Genomic DNA, 18,074 nt, shown 5'->3' with positions numbered 1-18,074 from the left:
TATTCTACTTGCAAAAGTGATTCAGACACATCAGCTTGGGGATGAGCAATCAGAAGGACTAAAGACTGGATTAAATATGGTAAACAAAGGACTTTTGCCAGGGACAAGCAATACTTGTCTAGTAGAGATTCAAATGATGTCTAAGACTTTTTAACTAACAGTTAATTTAAAAACACAGCAAAGAGCAAAATTTTAGCCAGTAATTAATGAGGCTAATGCTACAAACTACTAAAAGAGAAGAAAACTTCACTGATTCCAAAAGAACATAAAAATGTGATAATCATTTCAAAACATACACATATACCAAATTATCACATTACACACCATAACCTTTTGTAGTGTTATATGTCAAGTATATCTCAATGCAGGATGGAAAAAATTTATTTAAAAAAAAATAAAGTTTGATGTTTTTGTATAGTAAAATAAATACAAAACAAGAAAAATAAGTTTGTTAAAACTATTATATTGCTTCATGGAATTATCATGGAAATAAAGAGAAGTGTAGAATTCATCTTAAAAATATGGAAATGTCTGGCGGGAATAAATCCAAAGCTGAAATTCTGAAGAAGTGATAAAAAAGGATTTGCATTGGCAGTAGGCAACAAATCATAAAACAATGTACTTGGTACTAGGAAACACAATGATACCAGCAAATGCAATAATCTCCTTTGCACATCCCAAGAAAAATTCACTTTGAGCTCAACTTACACATCATTAGTTCTAAGAAGTGAGAACCCAGCTACATAAAAATAGTGGACTATTTCATGTCTGGCATTTTTAAGTTATTTACATTGAAGTTCTATACATCTTACCCTTTGCCTGCGGTGCCAGCTGGGTTTTACTAATTATGGGACAGATACACCAGAGGCTAACCATGCTCTGATATAAAACCCTTACTACACAAGCTTAGTGGCTAAGTAAGTTATGAAGTGGCCATCTGTGTTTTCTGCTTAAGCTGGGCTGCTGAGAGGATCTCAAGGTTAGAAGAGATTTTCAAGGGCACAGAGTCCATCTAGTGAGGCCAAGCACGAACTATCTGTAATACCTCTATCAAGCAATCCACCAACCCCTGCTTAAGTGCTCACAGTAACAAGGGACTGTCCAGTGTGCTGTTTCGTCCCACCCGTCATCCATCAGTCCTACTTTATCCTGGGAACCTGATGTGGCAAGTCTCCCTTAACCCTTCAGTTATAGATCAGTGATGGATTACACTCCATAGAATAAAACAAAGGGCTCTGAGTCCTTTCTTTAGACTGAAGTAGCCATACACTTTCAAGACTATCCAAATTGCTCTCCAGAAAGCTAGTGGTAGTGCTCAGTGGCTGACTCTCAGAACCCATGACTGTAGCCTGCCAGGCTCCTCTATCCATGGAATTTTCCAAGCAAGGAGACTGAAGTGGCTTGCCATTTCCTACTCTAGGGGATCTTGCCGACCAAAGGATTGAACCCAGGTCTCCTGCACTGGCCGGCGGATTCTTTACCATTTCAGCACCTGGGAAGAAGGAAGATAGTACCAATGTCTTTTCTCACAGAATGCCTAGACTGTCCCATTTTAAGTCAAATTTTCCATATTTTCTAATCATGTTCTTTTAGCTTTCCAAATTCATATGACAAGGAAAAAAGAGAATAATGTATGCTTTTCAACTTATTATGGAGGCTGACCATTTAAAAATTATTTCTTGAACATTTATATTTCTTCTTTTGTGAAGCTGACAACTTACTAGGTTTTTTTCTCCTTTATTTTAAACTTCCAGGCACCTCTTTTGTTCCCCATAACATCATAAATCTTACTGATGTTATTTGCAAGTGCTCCTGTTTACAACTACTGTCAGTGTTATGTGATGTAATCTACTTTAATTAGAAATTTGGGCTCTTTTTAGACCAAGCATGAGGTTTTTATGCCATCAGGAAACATCTTGAACTTCAATTCCTCTTTTCTATGTTCTATCTGTGTTTTAATCTAAAGATTAAAGGCCAATAAACAACAAAGCTACAGGATGAGTTGTCTCCTCTTTACAGTTAACAAAACTAAACACAAACTCTTACAAAAAAATTATGTCACCTTTAACTTTTTTTTTCATATTGCTATTATAGGTTTAATGTTATCTGAACTGTTCATATATTATATAATATCTTAAAAAATCTGTGTTCAATCAAGGATATTTATTTTAGCAATACTTATAATGATGAAAAAGCGGAAGCCAATTATTTCTCCTGAACAGTAATATTTTCCTGAAAATGCTATTGTAATTTGATAATGCTACTATTTTAGGTAATATATAGACTATTATTCAAAAATAAATTACAGCAAGACTTTCCTGGTGGTCCAGAGGCTAGGAATCTGCCTGCCAATGCAGGGGACACAGGATCAATCCCTGATCCAGGAAGATTCCACATGCCTCGTGGGGCAACTAAGCCTGCACACTGCAACTACTGAATTCGTGCACCTAGAGCCCATTCTCCCCAGCAAAAGAAGCCACCAAAGGAGAAGCCCTTGAACCACAACTAGAAAATAGTCCAAGTGCAGCAACAAAGACCCAGTGAACCAAAAATAAATAAATAACAAAATGTTTAAAATAAATACATTGTTGTAATTAAAGCAGCTATTATAGAGCCATTTAATGGATAACAATTGACAAGAACATAGCTATAACTAGAATGACTAAATAAAACAACTGACACGCCAAATGTTGGAGAAGATGCAGAGCAATTAACATTCTCATAATTTCAGTGAAAGAGTCTTAAAATATTAAACATACACCTACCCTACAAGCAATTCAAATTCTACTTGTGCAAGATAAATGAAAATATTTGTTCACACCCAAAAAAAGGCCTTGCATAAGAATGTATTGGCCTGAATGTAGAGAAATTGGGTCTCTCATACATGGGCAGTTCCACTAAGAGTTAAACATAGAATTAACATGACTGAGCAATTCCATTCCTAGGTATGTATCCATGAGAAATGAAAACATGTCTACACAAAAACCTGTAGTGAATGCACATATCAGCATTGTTCAGAAGAGCCAAAAAGTGGAAATAACTCAAAAGGACATCAGCTGGTGACTGGGTAAATAAAATGTGCTGCATACATACAATGGAATATTATGCAGGAAGGGAAGAAGGGTACATGCTACAACATGGATGAATCTTGAAAGCATTATGTTAAATGAAAGAAACCACTTACAAAATATGATTCTTTTTCTATGAAATAGGTTATTTGGGGGGATAAGGAAAAGGTTCTAAAATTGATTGTGGTGATCCATGCACAACACTAAATACTCCCAGAAAAATATATTCTATAAAATCCCATATGTGAAAAAATTATAGAAAATGCAAAATCAACCTATGGTGATAGAAATAAATCCCAGTAGTTGCTTGGAGGGGGAGCAGATTGACTAGGAAGAGGTGTTAGGATGACAGAAAAGATGGATGTCTTACTGTGCATTCATCAAAACTGGTTGAGTAATATTTTTAAGACCTGGCTATTTCACTGTATATAAAATACATTTCAAAAAATGAGGCTAGTATGGAGAAGGAAATGGCAACCCACTCCAGTATTCTTGCCTGGAAAAATCCATGGACAGAGGAGTCTGGCGGGCTGAAGTCCATGGGATTACATGACTGATCGTGTGTGCACGAGGGTGGATGGAGATGGGTTGGTAGCAAGAAACTGGTAGAACTAAAAAATAAATAAATACAAAAAAAAAAAAATGAGGCTAGGGACTTTCCCAGTGAAAGTCAAAGTTTTATTCCCTCACTCATGCAATCCCATGGATTGTAGCCTGCCAGGCTTCCCAGTCCATGGAATTCTCCAGGGAAGAATACTGAAGTAGGTTGCCATTCCCTTCCTCAGGGGATCTCCCCAACGCAGGTATCGAACCTGGGTCTCCTATATTGCAGGCAGATTCTCTACCATCTGAGCTACGAGGGAAGCTGCTGATCCAGTGATTAAGGCTTCATGATCCCAATTCAGGAGGCCTGGGTTCGATCCCTGGTCAGGGAATTAGATCCCACATGCCACAACTAAAGAGTCTACATGCTGCAACTAAGATCTGGCACAGCCAAATAAATAAATAAGGCTGTTATTTAATACCCACAAAACTACTAAGAGGATCCACTCTTCAGATGTGAGAGTAAGGAGGGTTAAAGAAGGGAGGGACAATGAATATAAAGAACGTTTTTCATTTTATTCATACATTTCTTTTTTTTTTTTTTTTCTGTTCCTCCAAATTTATTCCCGTGTGAAGACATGCTGGGGCTTTTTTTGTTAAGAGCTTATGTTGTATGTTTTCTTCCCCAGGTAGCCTCTCCCAGTCACCTGACTCAGAACCCGCAGGATGTTTCACAGGGTCCCAGTCACTCCTGGCATGGGAGGTGAGTATGGCCCATGCTGGGCCTAGGGACTCAGAGGGCTGAGGCTTTGAACCTGCAGAGGCTGGGGGCTGCCGGCAGGCTATAAAGTCCCAGGGGGTAGCCAGGGGCCCAGAGACCTCCTCCAAGTGGGGTCAGCTAGGCGCAGAGATGACAGCTGTAGTGTGGCTGGACTTCAGGGCATCTCTAGTATCTCGGAGTCCCGAAGCCAGGGGGATGGCTGAAAAGCATGTGACAGACCTTGTATGCCCACAACCACGTCATAAGCAAGGTGTGGTCACTCAGCTATAGGGGCAGTAGCTGAGCAACAGGGGAGGAATGGAGCCCCAGGCCTGGCATGCAGCCCCAGGACCCAGAGGCTTGTGCTCTGCTTGGGTCCCCTGCAGATTGAGGGGGCCCTGACCTCTGATAGAGTCCCCTGTAGACTGAGGGGGTCCTGTCCTCTGCTTGAGTTCCCCACAGATTGAGGGATCCTGTCCTCTGCTCGAGTCCCCTGCAGACTGAGGGGGTCCTGTCCTCTGTTGGTGTCTGCAGGGGGCCTGTCCTCTGCTCAAGTCCCCTGCAGATTGAGGGGGGCCTGTCCTCTGCTCAAGTCCCCTGCAGATTGAGGGGGGTCCTGTTCTCTGCTCATGTCCCCCACAGATTGGGGGGGGGTGCCTGTCTTCTGCTGGCATCCCCTGAAGACAGAGGGGGGCCTGTGCTTTGCTCATGTCTGCAGGGGGCCTATCCTCTGCTCGTGTCCCCTGCAGATTGAGGAGAGCTTGTCCTCTGCTTGGGTCCCCCACAGATTGAGGGGGGCCTGTCCTCTGTTGGTGTCTGCAGGGGGCCTGTCCTCTGCTCAAGTCCCCTGCAGATTGAGAGGGGTCCTGTTCTCTGCTCGCGTCCCCCACAGATTGGGGGGGGGGGGGTGCCTGTCTTCTGCTGGCATCCCCTGAAGACAGAGGGGGGCCTGTGCTTTGCTCATGTCTGCAGGGGGCCTATCCTCTGCTCGTGTCCCCTGCAGATTGAGGAGAGCTTGTCCTCTGCTTGGGTCCCCCACAGATTGAGGGGGGCCTGACCTCTGCTTCTTCATACATTTCTGTTTGAATTTCCTTCAAGATTATTCTGTCTTTAGTAATTTAAAACGAGTTTAAATGAGTTCATTGGATTTCCTTTTAAATCATACTGATGTTTGTATTTTCTTACTCAACAAAATTCTGACTACACTCTTAATATTTGTCTCAAATCATTAATTGTACCTTGGGTGCGAGTATACTTTTGCTGCTATTCTGATAATCTATAAATGTCACCTGGAGTTAATTTTGTACGTTTTGTAATTTATACACATCCTGAAAGATGATTAATGTAATTTATTTCCTATCTAGCTCATAAACAAATCTTTTTTTTTTTTTTTTTTTGTCTTTAATGCTACTTTGTCCTAGATTGAGGGAGTAAGCTGTTACTGATTGACCGGTTATCTTCTACTTTACTTTGTCTCCACTGAGTTCCTCTGAGTTAGCCTTCTTTCTTTTGTATTGAGCTTTTTGTAAGATAGGGTTGTGTGGAAGATAAGAGTGGAAAGGGCAAGATAAAGAAGGAATGAAGTCTGAGTCACATTCTCTTCCAGTCCTAAGCCTACTTAGCCTCATCATCTTCTCACTTGCATTTTTCAACATCCCAGATACTTACCATACCCACATTTGATCATACAGTGACCTGAATCCAATTTTCTCAACCAAAATGAACCATTTGGTTACACTGTGCAGTAGGACATTAAAGAGTCATAGGCATTTTTCATTATTATTGAAAAGCTTCCTTCATTTAACCTCCAAAACTTAAAATATGTGCCATTTCTATGTCCAAAGGAAAGTTAAGATGACTTAAAGATAACAAAATACAAAATAAAATGTTCAGCTTAAAATGAAGTCCAACATAATTATATCAGACAAGAAACATGAATGGTTACTAAAAACCAAGAAGTAACAGAATGCTTACACACTCTTAAAGCATCTCTACAGGAGAAATTTATTACAAAAGGAAAAAGGGTAATTTAGGAGAAACTTGGCAGATGCCACATTAACCAAGAGATCAATGTTAAGAACATAGTAAGGGAAAAAACTGACATCACGTGCTTTCAGATATGACTCACCGAAAAAAACAAAAAAATAACAGAACTTTGCTGGTGTTCCACAGGTTAAGACTCTGCCTTCCATGTTGATGTATGGCAAAATTCAACACAATGTTGTAAAGCAATTATCCTCCAATTAAAAATAAATAAATTAAAAAACAAAAAAACCGAATCTGCCTTCCAATGCAGGGAACAGAGGTTTGAGCCTGAGCCCATGTGTACCACAGTGAAGACCCAGCACAGGCAGAAACAAAAACAAAACCAACAACAACAATAAAAACCAAAACACCACTAATTCACTTCTGTGGCATTCTTGTTAAAAATGCATAATCTGAATCTAATCATGAGCAAACATCAGTTCAGTGGCTCAGTCGTGTCCCATTCTTTCCGACCTCATGGACTGCAGTATGCCAGGCTTCCCCATCTATCACCAGCTCCCGGAACTCACTTAAACTCACGTCCATTGAGTCGGTGATGCCATCCAATCATCTCATCCTCTGTCATCCCCTTCTCCTCCTGCCTTCACTCTTTCCCAGCATCAGGATCTTTTCCAATGAGTAGTCTTTCCCATTCTATTGTTTTCCTTTATTTCTTTGTATTGATCACTGAGGAAGGCTTTCTTATCTCTCCTTGCTAAGTCTGTGGAACTCTGCATTCTAATGGGTATATCTTTCCTTTTCTCCTTTGCTTTTCTCTTCTGTTCTTTTGACAGCTAATTGTAAGGCTTCCTCAAATGACCATTTTGCCTTTTTGCATTTCTTTTTCTTGGGGATGGTCTTGATCACTGCCTCCTGTACAAAGTCATGAACCTCTGTCCATAGTTTTTCAGGCACTCTGTCTGTCAGATGTAATCCCTTGAATCTGTTTGTCACTTCCACTGTACAGTCATAAGGGATTGATTTAGGTCATACCTAAATGGTTTAGAGGTTTTCCCTACTTTCTTCAATTTAAGTGAATTTGGCAATAAGGTGTTTGTGATCTGAGCCACAGTCAGCTCCCAGTCTGTATAGAGCTTCTCCATCTTTGGCTGCAAAGAATATAATCAATCTGATTTTGGTATTGACCATCTGGTGAAGTCCATGTGTAGAGTCTTCTCTTGTGTTGTTGGAAGAGGGTGTTTGCTATGACCAGTGCATTCTCTTGGCAAAACTCTATTAGCCTTTGCCCTGTTTCATTCTGTACTCCAAGGCCAAATTTGCCTGTTACTTCAGGTATTTCTTGACTTCCTACTTTCCATCCCCTATAATGAAAAGACATCTTTTTTTGGGTGTTAGTTCTAGAAGGTCTTGTAGGTCTTCATAGAACTGTTCAACTTCAGCTTCTTCAGCATTACTGGTTGGGGCATAGACTTGGATTACTGTGATATTGAATGGTTTGCCTTGGAAACGAACAGAGATCGTTCTGTCGTTTTTGAGATTGCATCCAAGTACTGCATTTGAGCAAACATCAAATAAACCCAAATTAAGAGACATTCTAACTAAGGTATATATACTCTTTGAAAATGTCAGACTGACAAGATTAAAGAGATAGAATAACTGAATGCAATTCATAATCTAAGATTATGTACTGCATTAAGGACAGACAGTGAATTTTGATCAGTAGATGGTAATAATATTGTATCAATGTTAATTTCCAATTTTGATCATGGTACTATAGCTATGCAAGAAGAGGTCTTTGTTTACAGCAAATACACACTTTAGTATTTAGGGGTAAAGAGACCTCCGATCTGAAATTACTCTCAAATAATTCAAGGGGGGAAAATCTACATGAGAAGACATAAAGCAAATAAGATAAAATGTTAACATGAGTAAACTAGGTGAATGGTATATGAGAATACTTTGTACTATTACAACTTTTCTATTGTTTGAAATTATGTCAAGGTATTTTTTAAATTTTAATGAAGCTAACAAGAATGAAGTAGGAAGATGAGATGCTTTCTCATTTTGGAGTTGAGCATATTACATGGTTTGACCAACAAATACTACTGAATTTTCTTAGTTGAAAATCAAAATAGAAAATACATTGTTTAGATTGTCTTTTTTTCTGGCCATGGGCAGCACATAAGTTAGTCATGACAGACAATTTTTCAATAGCGATTATACTGAGCAGAAGTTAGACTGTCCCTTATATAAGTATGGTATGTCATGATGCACAGTATCTTAGAAAACATGGCCCAGGTAACTCAGCTTTCTGATGGTTCCAACTTTTTAAGGAAGTGATCAAATATCAGAGGCTTTAAATAAACCCTGGATAACTGGATTAAATTTCTGATGAAATGTTCTAACCTACAGTGCAGCTATTTTATACTATCCATTAAGTGAGACATAAACTAGATTTCAAGTGTGCAGAGTGACAAAAATCATTGTTTTGAAATAGCTTCCTTTTATTTTAATCTGCAAATAACATTCAGAGTTTTATAAGTTTCATCAATACCCTGATTTCAAGCCAATAATAGTACTTATACAAGTGCTTCCCCATGGCTATATAAATACTGCTACCTCGTTTTTTTTCTTTATTTCAGAAAGCCAATAATTAAGGCATCCTTTTCTCTTCCACTCCCTGCTACCACTTGGTATAGATGTGGCAGGTCAATTTAATCTCTAAGTTTAGCCAACCACATTTAGTTTTCCAATCTGTTAATCTCCTCTAATTAAGAATTTAGGATCCAATCCAGGAAGCATTGGACAATCTCCAACAAAGGCCCCAATAGTTAATGTAGATTGGATAACCTATCTGAAACCTGAAATTTATTGTAATTTACCCAGATGACTTCATTTTCAAATCAAAACATTTTACAAAAATGTAAAGAAAGAGAAGTAGTGTTCAAAATCACCAATGAAGAAACACACACCCACACAATAGTAGGAAGAGGGGATAAAGGAGTGCAAAGAGGCAAGACAACCAAATCCAAGATGTGATCTAAGATTACAGGCTGGATCAGGAGGAAACAGCTAAAAGGGATTTAGAAGGAGGGGAAGAACAATTGAGAAGATTTTTAAAGGGACAGTATCTTCTGAATCATTAAAAGTCTTCAGTATAATCATTGTATTATAGGTAAGGAGAGGCATGCTGCAATATTTATAGGTAAAACGTCACAGGGCTCAGCAAAAGAAAAGAAAGAGTACTGATGCACAATGTCATTCTTTCATCTTTTCTGTAGGTTTGATTTTTTTCATATAAAATTTGAAGAATTAACCAAATTTAATACATATATTATATTTATATAATTTATATAGTATATATTATATTTATATAGTATATATTATATTTATATAGTATATATTATATTTATATAATATTATATATATATATAATATATATATCCTGATTTCCATAGCAATTCATTATCAATACTATCCAAGACAGGCCTGATGATTTCAGAAAGTAGTCTCCCTTACACACCTAGATGCCACTATAATAATTTCAGCAGTTTAGACCTAACTGACTAAAGTCAGGCCATAAAATGCATTCATTCAATCATTCATTAAACCAACACTTATTGAGTTGGTAAGTAGAAGATATTGCTCTAAGACTGCAGAACACAAAGTTGAATGCTGCTCTAAACCTAAGAAGTTTACAATCTAGCTTACAGGATAATAAAAGCAACCAAAAATCTAAACACATCAATATTCTATAAAGGATTTTATTTTATATTAAGTCATAACAAAAATAGTCATGATGTTGAGAGCTATCATTTAATAACCATCCACTCTGTATGGGATAAATTTAGCAAAATTAAAATTATGTAATCTGCTAAACAACCTTTATGGCAGAAAGTGAAGAGGAACTAAAAAGCCTCTGGATGAACGTGAAGGAGCAAAGTGAAAAAGTTGGCTTAAAGCTCAACATTCAGAAAACTAAGATCATGGCATCTGGTCCCATCACTTCATGGGAAATAGATGGGGAAACAGTGGAAAGAGTGTCAGACTTTATTTTTGGGGGCTCCAAAATCACCGCAGATGGTGACTGCACCCATGAAATTAAAAGACGCTTACTCCTTGGAAGGAAAGTGATGACCAACCTAGACAGCATATTAAAAAGCAGAGACATTACTTTGTTAACAAAGGTCCGTCTAGTCAAGGCTATGGTTTTTCCAGTGGTCATGTATGGATGCGAGAGTTGGACTATAAAGAAAGCTGAGTGCTGAAGAATAGGTGCTTTTGAACTGTGGTGTTGGAGAAGACTCTTGAGAGTCCCTTGGACTGCAAGGAGGTCCAACCAGTCCATCCTAAAGGAGATCAGTCCTGGGCATTCATTGGAAGGACTGATGCTGAATCTGAAACTCCAATACTTTGGCCACCTCATGCGAAGAGTTGACTCATTGGAAAAGACCCTGATGCTGGGTGGGATTGAGGGCAGGAGAAGGGAACGACAGAGGATGAGATGGCTGGATGGCATCACCGACTCGATGGACATGAGTTTGAGTAAACTCCGGGAGTTGGTGATGGACAGGGAGGCCTGGTATGCTGTGATTCATGGGGTTGCAAGGAGTTGGACATGACTGAGCGACTGAACTGAACTGAAACAACCCTGTGGATTACTTATTGCTCCCCCTTTAAAGATAATGAAAACAGTTCTCAGAGAGTTCAATAAATTTTCCCTCAGTCAAGCACCTTCCTTTGGGTACTGCTACAACCACAAAAAAACACACAGTTTAAATTTTAAAATGAAAAGTAGTCAAAAGCACTAAATACCTTATCATATCAAAATTTAAATACTCAGGGACCTCCATGGAAGTCCAGTGGTTACATCTCCATGCTTCCAATGCAGGGAGCACAGGTTCCATCCTTAGTAGTGGAACTACTACATCTAAGTAGTGGAATGAGATCCCAGAAGCCAAGTGGCAAAAAAATAAAAAAAAAAGAAACTCAAGAAAATTTCAGATTTGGGTTTTCTATTATCAGAGAAGTTATATCTAAAACAACATTAGTTAAACTTTAATTTAACTTTCAAGAAGTGGAATAAACAGTTATTAGATTTTCCCCCTTTCTAAAGTAGAATGAATACACAAGATAATAAGTATGAATAAAAATATTTTTCCAAGAAAAAAATATATTCAGATATTTAAGATATTTAAACTTCGTGATAATTGAGTGAGAATGTTCTCATGTGATTCTTATCTAGAAGAAATCATGCTTAAGGTACATAACTTGCAAACAACACTATAACTTATATCCTGTTTCAAGTGTTCATCCTAGTCCACATTTTTCTTTGCAGCTGAGTTTTTTTTAAATTTGTTTGTTTTTAATTGATGGATAATTGCTTTACAGTATTGTGTTGGCTTCTGCCAAACAGCAACATGAAGCAGTCATAAATATATATATGTGCCCTCCCTTTTGACCCTCTCACCACCTCCCTCCCCATCCCACCCCTCTAAGTTGTTCCAGAACTTTCCCTGAGTCATAGGGCAAATTCCCATTGACTATATTACATATGATAATGTTTCCATGTTAATATGTTTCCATGTTAATCTCTCCACACATCCCACCCTCTGCTCCCCCCAACACCGTGTCTACAAGTCTATTCTGTGTTTATCTCCATTGTGCAGCTGAATTCTATAATAGAAACTAATCATCAACTGTGAGATTATTTTTCATACTGATGATATTCTAGTCTTTATTATAGAATTATTGATTCTATAAAATACATACATATAAAAAAGGGGGAAAGAGAAATTTATTATTTTCAAGGTTTAAAGTCTTTTTTCTGATACTTCTCATTACAAAAAGCAGAAATGACATTTTTAAAAAGAAAGGCAAGGCTTGGGAGATAGAAAGAAAGTGAACATATTGGTAAAAAAAAAAAAAAAAATACATATTTTCTTAAAGGCTCACTTAATATTTTTAGTAGGATAAATTATATTTTTAGATTTAATAATAATACCACTAATTGAGAAATTTCTATGTGTCTAGATATCATAACCAATGTAACATGTATTAAATAATTTGCTTATGTCTATAATAATCTTATGATCCTATGTGTATTTTTGTGTACAAAATTTAAAATTAAACAACAGACAATAATGTTTAAAATAAATAGTTTTGTTACTTAAAAATAACTAATTTCCTAAAATAAGTTTATTATTTAACATCTGGTTCTCTAAAATCATGAAAAGAACCTATGCTTTAATCAAAACCATGTATCACTAAATTATAGACATAATAAAACTATACCATCTCGTCCCTTAAAATTTTTCAAGTTCAGCAAGTCCTGTTTTTAGTTCAAAAAGAAATAAAAGTTAGTACTTAAAACTATGAAGCACAAGAACAGGTTAAAGAATGACACTGTAATCTTCTTTCTCTTGAATAAGCCACTATGGTGGGCAAATCTTGCCATCACATCTTTAAAAACATATTTTTATGACACATTTTGAATACTGAAAGGCATTCCATTATTAAATTAATTACAACTTGAAGACTATTTCAGACACTAGTAAGGTTTTAACAAAAATTTAACTAACAGTTTCTATTTTGGCTCTTTTTACCTATCTGTTGAGTGATATTCTAGCCAATACATGGAGAGATATACATAAAGAAGGCAGACATCAGAAAACAGTATGAATCTAGCACTATCAAAACACAAACACATTATCAGATGAGCATAAGGATTCAAGACACAAAGCATATGTTCTTTTCTGAGCTCAGAAGAATTCAACAGACTTTTTTTGTAGCCTGAATGAAATTTTCTTCAAGCCTATTTACCCTACTTGGCTTCTGTTCACTCTCATTCTGTTTGGGATCATTCCTAGAAATTACAAAATGGACATGAGTCTTGAATCACTGGGAATGTTCATGTTCCAGTGATAAATGAATGATTTGACTGTGTGTGAGCTGGCTTAGTGAGAATTCAGCCCTGAAATCAGTCTCATCATCCCTGGGCAAAATGCTATGTTACAATTTCTGGATACGCAAACCAGAAGCCCCATGTGTGCCTTTGAGCGTGTGAATAAACATTGATGAATGAGCACACATCTTTGATAGTTTTTGCCAGCACATGACATAAGGAGGAAAATAAGGACCATGTGTTGTTGAATCATAAAGCTACATTCATAAGTTTTATATGATCACCTTATATGCTAAGATTATCTTCTTCCAATATATATATACGTTTGTGGGGTTTTCTTTTGTTGTTGTTGTTTTTAAAGCTGATATCCCTTTGTGGATACTTTTACCACTCACTCTGAATTTTTTCCTCCCCGATGGTCTGTTATATTCAGACGTCTGGGACTCCTTGCCCGGGACTATGTAAGACTATCATAGGACGTCCCAGTGGTCTAGTAAGAATTCTGAGCTTCAACTGCACAGGTTAAAGGTTCAGTTCCCTTGTCAGAGAACTAAGATTTCACATGCCATGTGATGTGGTCAAAAAATTAAAAACAAACACAAAACACAAAAAAACTATCAGTATGCCTCCCCCTACCCCTAATAACCATCAAGATCACTATAGGATGTCACTAAAATTTGCAGCATGTTGCTGCTATAAGTCATAGAAAGTTACTTTATAACTAGACTTAAGAAAAGTTTATCACTTTACCAATGATTTAACTAAGTGAAACAAAGTTGTAGATAATCTTGCAGAGACAAATCTTTAGTAACCCTGTTATCTTTCATTTCTAGTAGCTTAAGGAGTTTTTAAGATAAACAAGGTAACTCAATTGTATCTAATTTGGTACTTTTGAACCCTCACTAGTATATGTAACAATGTACAAACGAAGGAAATAGTTTTCAAAGGTACCAAGTAAATTTCCCTAGGGGGTGTTTTGCTCTATCTTGGAAATTTTTTTGGTTTGCTTTTTTCCCCCTCAAAGTATATACCACAATTTGTAATTTATTAATTTGTCTTTTTTTTTTTTTTTTTTTTTGCCCTCAATCTCCTTGAGGGCAAAGATCACTTTGGACTTATACACCATTGTAGCCCAGCATTCCGTATGGGCTAAAAAAGTATTGACTGAATGTTAGTAATACTGTTTCTCAAGAAAGAAGACTCATTGAGCATTAATTGTGTGCCAGGCAATGATTGATGGCACTAAATATTTCAAATATCACTGTCATGTAAATCAAGATCACATATGAAACGTGATTCATTTATGATTTGATTCTCCTTTTAAAACATGTTTCAAAAAGACTAATCAGTATAGCAACACGCCATTATCTTGTCCTTCTCTTAGTGAGACATGTCCTATTTCCCCTCATTCCATACCCCCCTGCCCCCTCAACCACTTCTTCTTTTATCAGCATCATCAAGGAAGGAAGGAAATAGTGAAGAGCAGGGCTGCCAGCACGGAAGCTAGCAGGAAGATCAGTTCGTTTTCTTTTTTCTTTTCTAAATCATTTGTAGACAATTTCCTGGTTTAATATCCCCTGATATTTCTTAGTATTTGTTCAAAATATAATACTTTGATATTTTATAACCAAATAGCTAGAAAATGCTTCTTACCAGTCAAGAAATTACAGAATGTATAAATGCAATTCACTCTCAGGGATACCCATACTTTTATGCTGACATGAGTTTAGATTTTCAGATAAGTTGCAAAAATAGTAAAGAGTTCTTATATAAACTTTACCCAACCCTGTCAGTGTTACTTTCTTACATAATCATGGTTCTGTTTCGACCCTATCATACTGTCCCTGTGGTCATTTAGTGATGCTGAATATGTTTTGTTTGTCCCTTCAGGTCCCCACTCCATCTTCTACACCCTCTTATAAGACACAGGAGGCTGACCAAGATATATCTCATTAGTAGGCTCCCTTTCTCCTTTTGGGTTCTGACTGGGATAAACCAATGAAAGCAGCAAGAAACTGGAGGGCAGAGTATTTATTTCCATACCCACCTCCCCAGGACTTCCTTGCTGAAGAAAGATCCCATTACCATAGGCCACACAATAGAATAGTCCTGTTCTATTTAGCGACTGACTTTCTGCTCCCAAGCCCTTATCCCCTCAGGCTTAGGAGTGGCAATGTGTCTGCTGTCCTTAGCCCTGGGATGCTTTGTCATCCCTTGATTTTTCTTAATCCTGCCCTCACCCTTAAAAAAAAAAAAAAAACTCTTTCTTAAATTCTCCCCAATATTTCCAACTAACTAAGCAACCTGATTTTCTCCAGAGACAATGACTGACAACCTAACCAAAGCGATGTTACCTAGAATTGACTTTCTCTAAGAGTATATATCCTTCTACTCCAAAGCATAAAGTTATGATAATTTACATAAAGGTTTCTGCCAAGAAGAGTTCCAAACCATGCCACTCATAAGTACACGTTCATGAAACCCGGCCTGAAATCATCTCATCCGTTAACCCTTCTCAAGACTCAAGTGAACAATTAAAGCACAGCTAATAAGCTGTCACCTATAAAAATAATTCCAGCGAGTTAAGGCAGAAACGTTGCCTTCCAGTACCAGTAAGGAAGGAGTTTGTGCTGAGTACCCCAACCTCATCCCCCACTCATTTGATACCCATTCTGGACATGAGAATACTTTGGACAGAAACTGTGCTTCCAGCTAGAAGAAAATGCTCTCTTTAGTCAGGAACGTGAGATCACTATTTATAATTCTAAATATTGAATTATAACAGCATGAATACAGATTACCAATTCAAATAGACTGTTTAAAGATGAGAGGTGTGTGCTCGCTTCGGCAGCACATATACTAAAATTGGAACGATACAGAGAAGATTAGCATGGCCCCTGCGCAAGGATGACACGCAAATTCGTGAAGCGTTCCATATTTTTATGGAAGCAACCTAGATGCCCATCAGCAGATGAATGGATAAGGAAGCTGTGGTACATATACACCATGGAATATTACTCAGCCGTTAAAAAGAATTCATTTGAACCAGTCCTAATGAGATGGATGAAGCTGGAGCCCATTATACAGAGTGAAGTAAGCCAGAAAGATAAAGAACATTATAGCATACTGACACATGTATATGGAATTTAGAAAGGTGATAACGATAACCCTATATGCAGAACAGAAAAAGAGACACAGAAATACAGAACAGACTTTTGAACTCTCTGGGAGAATGTGAGGGTGGGATATTTCAAAAGAACAGCATGTATACTATCTATGGTGAAACAGATCACCAGCCCAGGTGGGATGCACGAGACAAGTACTCCTGCCTGGTGCACTGGGAAGACCCAGAGGAATCGGGTGGAGAGGGAGGTGGGAGGGGGGATCGGGATTGGGAATACATGTAAATCCATGGCTGATTCATAGCAATGTATGACAAAACCCACTGGAAAAAAAAATAATAATAATAAAAATTTAAAAAAAAAAAAAAAAAAAAAATAAAGATGAGAGGTGTAAAAAATAAATAAATAAATAAAGATGAGAGGTGTGAGATGCAACAGGCAATTTTAACCCATAACTAGATTCAGGATTTAGTCAGCAGGTTCACAGTAGGATGAGACAAGCTTTCCAGTTTCCTTAGTCAGACTCTTCATTTACCCAACTACGTTCTAATAGATTATGAAGATGAAAATCAATCAGGATACTTATAGGTAGTAGCCACCCTGACCAAGAGCAAGGGACTGAAGAGATTTTAAGACTTTAGAGGCCAGAGTCCAAGGAAGAAGAGTAGAACTCAGACATAAGGCCAAAAGCAAAACTGTAACCTGAATATTCCCATCACTGACCCTGAGTAGAAGTCGACTGTAAAGTCAAGTCCTTACCCATAAAATCCTAAATGGAAAGTTTTACTTTTCCTCCACCCTCCCTCCCAAAATGTAGATTTAGTTTTCTTAACATCTCCTTTAGGGCTACATAATATTCTATGCTTGAACTGGTCCGGTCCGGGTGCTGCCTCCAGCTGTGCTAGGAGGTCAAGGCAAGTTGGAGGCCTCAGTTGGCCAGGAGGGAGTGGGAGCATCCAGGGAACAACATGCCCACTGGCAAGCAACTAGCTGACACTGGCTGCAAGACCTTCGTCACCTCCATCATGGTCCTCAGCGTTGTACGGGGGCTACTTTTGCAGTGTCCGAGCCTACCACTATTTCTAGTGGCACAGCTCCCAGCGCCAGGCTGCAAAACAGAAGACCTGGGAGCCCTGTAGGATGGACGGGCTTTTTTCCTTGAGCAGAGAGACCCAAGGCCTGCTGTGGAAAGACTGCACCTGCAACCATTTCTGAGTCCAGCGGACCAGGGCTTTAATGGCTTTTGAACTCTGCTGGGAAAAAGTGCCCATGTTTTCTCTGGTACATCCAGTTTGGAGAGGCTATCTAATCAAAACTGGAATGGAAGGGTGAGGCACACTTAACAGACATTAAATAATTTGCCATTACCAAAAATAAATTCTATACTTGCTCAACTGTATTTTACACATATCAAGCTGAAATCTGAAAGTATCTTAGCATTTCTTCTGTGGTGCAGAGAAACAAAGCTTTCTTTGGAGAAGAACAAAAAAGTATGCCCAACAGAAAATTAAAGAAAACATTTTAAAATGTCAACACCAGAAAATCATTAATTTTTTCTTTCTAGAGCATTTCCTTACTCTTGTACAACAACTGATAACTACAGAGGAAGTGAGCAACAATTTGGTTCTGCTTGTTGTGGCACATGAATATCAGCCACACACAGGCACTTATTTCTTTTTAAAAGTCAGAGT

At 37.9% G+C, this 18,074-nt stretch overlaps 1 protein-coding gene and 1 non-coding gene across 5 annotated transcripts in view; one reads left to right on the top strand and one right to left on the bottom strand.

The window, feature by feature from the left end:
- Positions 1-18,074, bottom strand: part of TET1 (tet methylcytosine dioxygenase 1) — a 129,828-nt gene that overhangs the window by 66,817 nt on the left and 44,937 nt on the right. The window lies entirely within an intron of this gene.
- On the top strand, positions 16,097-16,203 carry LOC133070821 (U6 spliceosomal RNA). Its single transcript, XR_009696225.1, has one exon. It is a non-coding gene; the product is annotated as a U6 spliceosomal RNA (small nuclear RNA).

Source organism: Dama dama, chromosome 15 (genome assembly GCF_033118175.1).
Source record: "Dama dama isolate Ldn47 chromosome 15, ASM3311817v1, whole genome shotgun sequence".
NCBI classification, from domain to species: domain Eukaryota; kingdom Metazoa; phylum Chordata; class Mammalia; order Artiodactyla; family Cervidae; genus Dama; species Dama dama.
This window is presented reverse-complemented; position numbering and strand designations above follow the sequence as displayed.